General features: G+C 38.8%; 1 long non-coding RNA gene across 1 annotated transcript; it reads right to left on the bottom strand.

The window, feature by feature from the left end:
• Positions 1-530: 530 nt before the first annotated feature.
• Positions 531-1,873, bottom strand: LOC148853161 (uncharacterized). The gene is made up of 2 exons (XR_016099451.1): positions 1,333-1,873; positions 531-791 (listed from the first exon to the last, which is right to left on the bottom strand). It is a non-coding gene; the product is annotated as an uncharacterized LOC148853161 (long non-coding RNA).
• Positions 1,874-9,715: the final 7,842 nt, after the last annotated feature.

The following is a 9,715-nucleotide window of genomic DNA, read 5'->3' as shown; positions in this document are numbered from 1 at the left end:
TGGAGAACACCTCCTTAATTAATTAATAACTCAAAACAGTAAATATATTACGGATTCATTCAAAACATCTATATGCATTTTCGTTTTATTTGATAAAGTTGTACAAATTAAGCTGAATTACAGGATTAATATTCACGTAGAGGTTGCACTCATGAACATGTTTAAATTAAGGCCAAGTGGAATAAGATTATCATGAACTTGGCTCTTTTCAAGGATTTTAAAATAGAACGGGACAACAAACCGGTCATAAATCCGGTTTTTGGGTTGAACAGTTCAACCGTTTGAACTGAATGAACAGCCCATTCTACTTAAAAAAAAAAAAAAAGGAAAAAGTAGTCAAACTGTTGAATGATTCGACCGCCCGAATCAGTGATTTATTGATCAAATTAACAAATTTGAGAAAAATAACGGTTCTGAGGTAAAATGAAATCCCAGTTTTTCTAATCTAACCGTTTGGTTTAGTTCAATTTTAAAAACCCTGGTTCTTTTTTATAATAAGGCTTAGGAGAGAGAAAAAAATAAGAAAACAATTTAAAATAGGAGTGAAAGACCAACTCCACATGTAGCTTATTAGTAGGCGATCGTGAGAAAAGTGAACATCGCAATAACAAGAGAATAGCATTCTCATGAAGCGCTACACAATACCATTATAAACAAGGGACCAAATTAAACAAACTGGTGCATAATTTAAATTGGCCATGCCAACCAGTACCTTATCTATCCCCACAACACATTTACTTACTCTTTAGGTAGACATTGTCATGCCCTCCATCATCAATTAATTTCGCAACCTGCAATAAAAAAAAAAAGGCTCCGTTAATTAATTAATGGGATGAGATGGATACCATTGGACTAGCATGCATTATAGTGTACTCTCTAGACAGGATAGGGTGGGGTCCCGGACCAGAGCAATAATATCCACTGACTTTACCAACTCAACGAAATGGCATCGTCGATGGGACCCAGTCGAGTGCAACTGACTGGGTTAGGAGTTAGGATTGGTTTTTTGGTGTGGGGAGCCGAGTTTGCATAATTACGTACCAACGGGTTTAGAGCTGGAGGAGACCCGGCTTGAACCGGGCCGGGGCTGTATTGTGGGTCAACACTCAACAGGAACAGGAACAATCATGTTTTCAGAAACCCAGACTTAGATAAGGCTGAGTTTGGTTTCTGAAATTGGGGATGGATAATTGAGTTTGCTTTTGCTTTTGCTTTTGCTTTTGCTTTAATAAACAAAAGCAAGCAAAGAGGCAAAGATAGATCATGGGGTTTAAATATATAAAAAGAAAAGAAGAAGAAGGAAACAACAATTAATTAAACATAGAAACGTACGTAGAGCAGACGATGGAGGGTTTGATGGAGATATTAGGAATGGTGACCCCGCAGCTTGTAGGAAGTTGAGCTGCCCTGTTGAGATTATATGAAAAGCCATGCCTAGTTATAGATTCTTTATAGGCATCCTGTATGCATTTACATGTTGCTCGACGGTCCTGCACTGTCTTCACACTTACGCTTATCAATTTCACGGCCTTGCAACAGTCGCCGGTCAGACGACCATTTTGTGTCAGGTAGGGCAGACACGAACGTAGTTGCGTTTCCACCTCCTTACATTGCAAAGCCGCTTCCGCATTAGGAATATCAACCACCAATATTATTACAACTGCACAGAAGAGCTTCACGACTACTGCACGCCCACTCATGGCTAATTCCCTATTTCACTGTGTGAGTTGTGTGCTGAGAGTAAATACACACTCCTTGATCTATTTTCTATTTCCAGACTCTGAGAGGAATAACTCGCAAGTCGCAATAATAATATGGGTTGAGGGATATCGTATTTATAAAGGGACGGGGGGTGTGTGGGCGTAAATTCAATACCAGAAAAATCGAAAACCGATCAGATTAGGTGACCGGTTTTGTTTTTTTTAAAATCATTGATTTTGATTAACGAACCACTAAATCAGATGTTTAACCATTTAAACCATTTGAACCATTCAAATGGTTTGAATGATTTTGATTATTTTTTATTGTTAAAATTTTTTATACAAACGGGCCAAGCATTCAGTTCGAATGATTGGACCATTCGCCCGGATAACCGGACCCCTGACCGATCTAAGTCTCTAAGTCGATTGTAAAAACCATGTTATAAACCATCGTTTAAACATTAACAAAAAAAAAATCAAAATCCCAAATCTTTACCTCTTGTATTCAATTCAAAATGTGTACCGACACATAACCCCAAACTCTCGTGGACCGTTAAACATTTAAATAGCTTTTTCGAATGCGATAAACGAAAGATATTGGATTAACACGTTTAAAAAATGCCCTAATAATTTTCATTCTTGCAAACTCTCTGTGGCTGTACCACTCTGCCATTACAGTAGCTGTGTGTAGTGTAAGACACGACCGGGGCTGTATTGTCATGGTCAGAGGACCCACTTGATTATTACAATCTTTAATTGAATTTTGGTCCGATTAAAAAGTCCATTTCTCGCACTTTCTACTTTTTTTTTGACCGATCCGTACTTTTTAACTTTTTACAAACATATAAAAGTTTTACTCCTATATAAATGCATGCATTACTGCATACGGAGAGATCATATCTGCGCCAATACAAGGTTGTGGAATGTGCTGTGAGGCGTTGTGGGGCGCTTCTTATTAGGCGCCGATGTAAATTTGTTTACAGATGGGAGGCTCCAAAGAATTTGGCTTTTGTCGGGGCTTGCACCGTTCGAGTAGCCCCTTGCAACCCAGTATTGAAAATATCTTTCATGAAATAAATTATATATAATATAGAGTTATTCCCAATGTAAGGGTGTGAAGGTGTTGGAACGGGCTTTGTTCTGATTGAAGTTGGACTCGGTTTTAGATTTACAGAGTGGGACTTCGGATCTCCTGCCCACACCTATTCATAATACACCATCCTTCATGAATTGGAAACATCTCCCATAATATGAGATATTCTCTATATGTGGCTGTAATAGGATTCTCGTGGACAGAATTCCTGATGGTACCCAGAAACGTCCCACACAATAACACAGCTTGTACATTTTCGAATCTGTGCCCAACAGGATAGAGATCGGATCTGCTCTTAATATAAGGCGCCTCACACATACATCCTATCATGCATTGGGAAGATATCCCGTACTTATAAGTTATTTTTCACGAGAGATACTCCCTATGCATGGTAGATGTGCATGTGACGCAGTCAAATGTGAGGAGCAAACAGGATGGCGCCCAAAAACGTTTACACAATGAGCCCTTACCACGCGTCTTTTCACACGCTTCTAACTTTTAACTCGTGCGGAGCTAACGGCACGTCCGTTGGCTTGTCCTGTTACTCCAAAATATCGTGTGCCCTCAGTTCCCTCTCTTCTCACGACCGTTATGTTCCTGCAACCCCCTGCCTGAACCCTCCACCTCCTCCTCTTTTATCCTCGGTTTCTACGCCGACAACCACTCCGGCAACGACCGTCCTTCTCATCTCCTCTGTTCACATTTTATTTTATTTTTTTCAACACAAAATCAGAACGGAAGGCTCGTCGGCGACCACCCGACCATTGTTCAAGTGCGTTTTTTTTTTTCTTTCATTCTCGTTTTTTTTTTATTTGTATTTTGTATTTTTCTCCAACCTGTGATATGTATGCGAATCTAAAATTTTTTATGATATATTTGGCTCCAGATATGTTGTGGTCGATGTTGCACCTGAGGTTAAATGGATTCCTGAGAATTGTAACCCACAGAGGATTGCAGATATATTTGGTTCCAGTTACATTTCACATGTACCAAACATGTTCTCCCACTCCCAGGAGACGACTACTGAATGCTCAATAAAATAATGGATATCAAGTGCAATGAAATGAAAAAATTCATGTATCATTTCGCATGCCAACATTTCCAAGTTACTATAAACTTGAAGCACTAGAAATGGATTATACGTGGTTAGAAATGCACACAAGATGCATGAATAAATGTTGCCGGAAAAATTAAAAAATAATAATCAAAGAAATACACACCCGTTCTCGGCTGAATCTCCCCTTTTTCGGCAGGAAAAAAAAATCATTACAGTGTAAAATCCCTTAATGTCCTATGCGCTCGTCAAAATAGCACCGGTTAGAGAAAATACAAAATAAAAATAAAATAAACGAGAATGAAGATAAAAAAACGCACCTGAACAATGGTCGTGTGGTTGTCGGTGAGCCTTTCCTTCTATGGTTTCGTCTTGAAAAAAAAAAGTTAAAATGTGAACAGAGGAAATGAGAAAAACGTTCGTCAGCGGAACGGTCATCGCCATAATGATCGTCGGCATCGGTGCCAGGGATGAAGGATGAGGAAGTGGTGCAGGGTTTAGATAGAGTTACACGAAGAGTAAGGTTGATAGAAGAGAGAGAACAGAGGGCATGCGGTATTTTGGAGTAACGGGACAAACTAACGGACGTCTCGTTAGCTCCGCACAAATCCAAGAGTTCAAATCAGCCTCCCACATCTCACACCGGCCTGCACATTCCCGTGTGAGGAGCATATTCTAATTCCCCCCACAACATCCCATACGCCATAACACATACTCGCTGTGCATTGATAACATTTTCTAATGATGCTTCATGATTTTTTATATTGGGGCTAATTTCAACTTGGAAAAGCTATTTAAGAGTCCGGACTTGACCAGACCAGCTGATGTTGGGGGGTGCAACTTCGGCGATCCTAATGCTAGCACATTTTCATCCGATCCAAATTTTTCTTTAGACTCAGTTTGAAAGGAATACAAATACATACAAAATAATACAAAGTGTAAAGTTTTACACTCTACAAATTTATATCTGTACTCTTTCCAAACAGAGCCTTAGGCTTAATTTAGTAAGAATACAAATACAAACAAAATAATACAAAAATAACGTTTTGCACTCTACATATTTATATTTATATTCCTTCAAACTGAGCCTTCACAATTATGATTGTATAGTGTATTTATAAATTCCTTCAAACTTAACCAATGCCCAATCCAACTAAGCCTGACCCAACTATCTGAGCTCAAGACCAACCCAAGTTATATTAGATTAAGTTTGAATTAGGCCTGGTTAATAAATTTGCGCCTAACCACATGTTTAACCAGGCCAAAACTCAAAATTTGAGTTTAAAGATTGGGCCTAGGTTGACCTTAGACCCAATCAACCTGAGCACGAAACTACCAAAGATTGGGCCTGGGTTGACCTTCGACCCAATCAACAAACTACCCGAATTGTGTTGGGTTAAATTTTGTTGGGTGTGGGTCCAGCCCATATGGAGGGGCCCACCCCACCTTCATTTGCCCCCCAAAAAGGAGTCGTATAGTGGAAAAAAAAATGCTTCCACCTTTCAATTTTTTTGCATCAAGTTCGTAACCTCCTAACAGAGAAAAAAAAAAAAACACAGAATCGGAAGGGTTTTTTCTGGTTCTTTGAGTTTTGTAAAGAAGAGGAAAAAGCTGGCTCTTATTCCATTCAAGATCAAGTTCGGAGGTGCCTTTCAAGCCCGTTCTTGATGATATTAAGTGTTGGAGTTAAGAATCCCACTCCAATTCAGATTTAGTGATTCTTTTTCCTTTCTCTATTTCTTAGTTCAGATTTACAACAACTTGGTGAGATTTAAACATTTGTTTGTGTTGTATCCACTTTGCATTTTGTGATGTTAATGTTGTTCTTGTGAGCCAAGGATTATTTTCTTGATGTTTGTAAACCTCTACTTGCAACTAGAGAAGACATTTGTACCAATTAATTTCTGAATTAGTTGAAGACTTTTAAGAACCACAGGTCCTGTGGTTTTTCCCCGATTTTCGGGTTTTCCACGTAAAAATTTTGGTGTGCTATTGTGTGGTGATTGTTATTTGTTTTTTTGTTACTTAGCAGAATTATTTACTTGTTATTATTGTTGTTGGCAAACCCATTTTGACACACAAATTTGGGGGATAGGTTCTTGTTGTCCTGGGATTAGTTTTACATTCATTTATGCTATTATAGTGTAACTTTCCCAACAGTGGTATGAGAGCCAGGTTGGCTGAAATTAATTGTTTCTGTTGATATAAATGGAGGAATCCTCGGGTGTGATGATAAAATTGGCTTCAATAAATTATGCCATTTGGAAACCTAGAATGGAGGACATTCTTTATTGCAAAGATTTGTACATACCCATAAGAGATGATGAAGTAAAGCCAAGTGACAAGTCAAGTGATGAATGGGGAATCATGCATAGGAAAACTATAGCCAAATCCGACAATGGATCGACCATGGTATTTTTCACCATGTTGCACAAGAAACAAAGGTTGATGTTTTATAGAAAAAAGTAGAGTCTATGTATGTGATGAAGGGTGATTTGGCCCGACCTCGTAACAGGGGGACACGTGGACACGACCTGATCAAAAGATGACAACTCAGCTTAACAAGTCCGCAGCAGATCGAGCTTGGGTACCCAACCACCCCGAGCTAAATTGACCTTGGAACAAGCTCACCTTAGGACGATTTCGACTCAGTACTAGATCACAACAAGAGCAGCCCAATGCCAATGCACTTCGGCATTCAGCCCAGTTCGGGACTTAAAGACATCAGTTCGGGGATACCAATGCGCCACTACATGGTGATCCCGAAAACCCCTCCAACGGATCCCGGGTCTCACGAGGTCACACCGTGTAACACCTAACATTATCTCCCCTGCCCAATTAGGGTAGAACTGATGAACCTTATCAGTTGGCAGCATTATCTTCCAACTTACTTAGAAACGAATTCTATCATGATGATGATCCCTGAACCAATCTGTAAAACCCACGAGCACTCCATTATATAAAGGCTCCACCCTTGGTGGTTCTAGGTATGCGTGATTTTCCTGCTCTCAAGCTCTCTACTTTCAAAAGCAATTTTAGCTCGCCACTAGCTTCTGACTTAAGCATCAAAGTAACCTTGCCAGGTTCTCTGATATCCTTGTAGGTTTAGTCCGCCGTCTATCTGGAAGTCAGATCACCTCTAGCTGGGAGCAGCTAGATCACATTGCATCAGTATAAAAGGAAAATAGGTTTAAACAAGGCTGCCAAACTAGCACACTTGAGATATAAAGATGGGTCTAATATGTCTAAACATTTGAGTGATTTTCAAGCTTTGATAAATCAATTGACTACTATGAAATTGAATCTAGATGATGAAGTGCAGGCCTTATTGTTACTTAGTTCCTTGCTTGACAATTGGGAAACCTTGGTGGTTTCAGTCAGTAATTCAGCCCCTAATGGTATAGTAACCATTGACACTGTCAAAGATGCTTTGTTGAATGAAGAGTCCAGGAAGAAAGAACAAGGGACTTACTCAAAATCTCAAGCTCTTGTGACAGAAAAGAAAGAAAGACAGGGAAGAAGTAAGAGCAAAGGTCCCCATAACAAATATGATAAAACTAGAGGAAGGTCCAGGTCTAAGAAAAATATCATTTGTCATCACTGTAATAAACCAGGACATTACAAAAATGAATGCAAAGTCTGGAAAAAAGAATAAGCCAAAGGAAAAGGTGAAGGCAAGAAAGAAAAAAAAAAGATACTACAGTTATTGCAGCCAAGGGTGATGTTGTTATTGTTTGTGATGATAATTATGTCAACTTTGCATGCCCAGACAGTGATTGGGTCATAAGTTTGGGTGCTTCTTTTCATGTTACTCCCCATAGTGAATTTTTCACAACTTACACTACAGGTGATTTTGGACATTTTCGTATGGGAAATGTTGGTGCATCCAAGATTGTTGGCATGGGAGACATTTGTCTAGATAGCAATACTGGTTGCAAATTAATTTTGAAGAATGTTAGACATGTTCCTGATATCCGTCTAAATCTGATTTCCACTGACTGGTTAGATGATGAAGGTTATGCAAACACCTTCAGTGATGGAAAATGAAAGCTCAGTCAGGGTTCACTCATTGTGGCAAAGGGAAATAAGCACAATACCCTTTACGTGATGCAAGTAAAGTTGAGCAAAGGATAGGTGAATGCAGTTCATGATTCATCCATTGAGCTTTGGCATCGGAGGATTGGGCATTTGAGTGAAGAAGGGTTTTAGATACTTTTCAGAGAAAATTTTCTTCTTGATGTGAAATGCATGCCTCTTGAAACACGTGTACATTGCTTAGCTGGCAAACATAGTAGAGTTGCATTTCATAAATTTCCTCAATCTAGAAAGCCTCGTGTTTTAGATTTAGTTTACACTGATGTTTGTTACATGAAAGATGGATCTCTTGGTGGTGCATTATACTTTGTGACATTTATTGATGACCACTCCCGAAAAGTGTGGATATTTGCCTTGAAATCTAAGGATCAGTTGTTGGATGTTTTAAAGTATTTTCATGCCAAGGTTGAGAGAGAAACAGGGAATAAGTTGAAATGCATCCGAGCTCATAATGGTGGTGAATGTAGGGGTCATTTTGAAGAATATTGTAGGATCTATGGTATCAGGCTTGAGAAAAGTGTTCATAAGACTCCTCAACACAAGGAGTAGTAGAGAGAATGAACAGAACAATTACTGACAGAATCAGATGCATGCTCTCCCATGCTAAGTTCCCTAAATCCTTTTGGGGTGAGGTTATGAGAACTGCAGTTGACCTCATTAACATTTCTCCTTTAGCTCCTTTGAATGGAGATACTCCTGAAAGAGTTTGGACAGGAAAGCCATATCATACATTCATTTGAAAGTGTTTGGCTGCAGGGCATTTGTTCATATTCCTAGAGATGAAAGATACAAGCTTGATGACAAGGATAAATAGTGCATCTTCTTAGGCTATGGACACAAAGAGTTTGGGTATAGGTTATGGGATCTAGTGGACAAAAAGTGATCAGAAGCAGAGATGTTGCATTTCTTGAGAATCAAACAATTGAAGATATAGAGAAAATTGAGAAGCCAAAATTCTCTGTTGATGTTCCAATTAACTTGGATCTAGTTTTCCCATCTATAGTTGATGGTGATCACGAGGGAGATATACCAAATAAACATGATGATATAGTTAGTGATGAAACTCTTGTAAATGAAAATACAGAGGAAGTACAGAATGAACAGGTACCTCTAGTTCCTTCACCACAAGTTCAGCTTAGAAGATCAACTAGAGAGAGAAAACCTTCCACTAGGTATCCTCCACATGAGTATGTGATGCTGACAGATGGGGAGGAGCCAGAGACTTATCAAGAGGATATGTCACATGACAAGAAAGATAAGTGGCTGAAAGCAATGCAAGAGGAATTAAAATCCTTGCATGAGAATCACACTTATGATCTGGTGAAATTACCAAAAGGGAAAAGGGCACTAAAAAACAAATGGATTTTTAAATTAAAATCTGATGAGAGTGACTCACAATTAAAATACAAGGCAAGGCTGGTTGTGCTTAGACTAGTTGCAAATATAAATTTGGAAGTTGAACAGCTTGATGTAAATACCGTATTCCTTCATGGTGATTTGGAAAAACATATCTATATGGAGCAACCAGAGGGATTCAAAGAAAAAGGAAAAGAACATTTTGTGTGCAGATTAAAGAAAAGCTTGTGTGGGTTGAAACAAACACCAAGACTGTGATACAACAAATTTGACTCCTTCATGGTTGATCATTGGTACACTAGGACCACTTCAGATCATTGTGTATTTGTAAAGAAACTTTCTGATGGTGATTTCATTATTCTTTTGCTTTATGTTGATAATATGTTGATAGTTGGATATGATTCTAACAAGATTAAC

Source organism: Nelumbo lutea, chromosome 5 (genome assembly GCF_056320005.1).
Source record: "Nelumbo lutea isolate HS-2025 chromosome 5, American lotus-T2T, whole genome shotgun sequence".
NCBI lineage: Eukaryota > Viridiplantae > Streptophyta > Magnoliopsida > Proteales > Nelumbonaceae > Nelumbo > Nelumbo lutea.
Note: the sequence above shows the minus strand (reverse complement) of the source record. Positions and strands in the feature narration are given on the sequence as shown.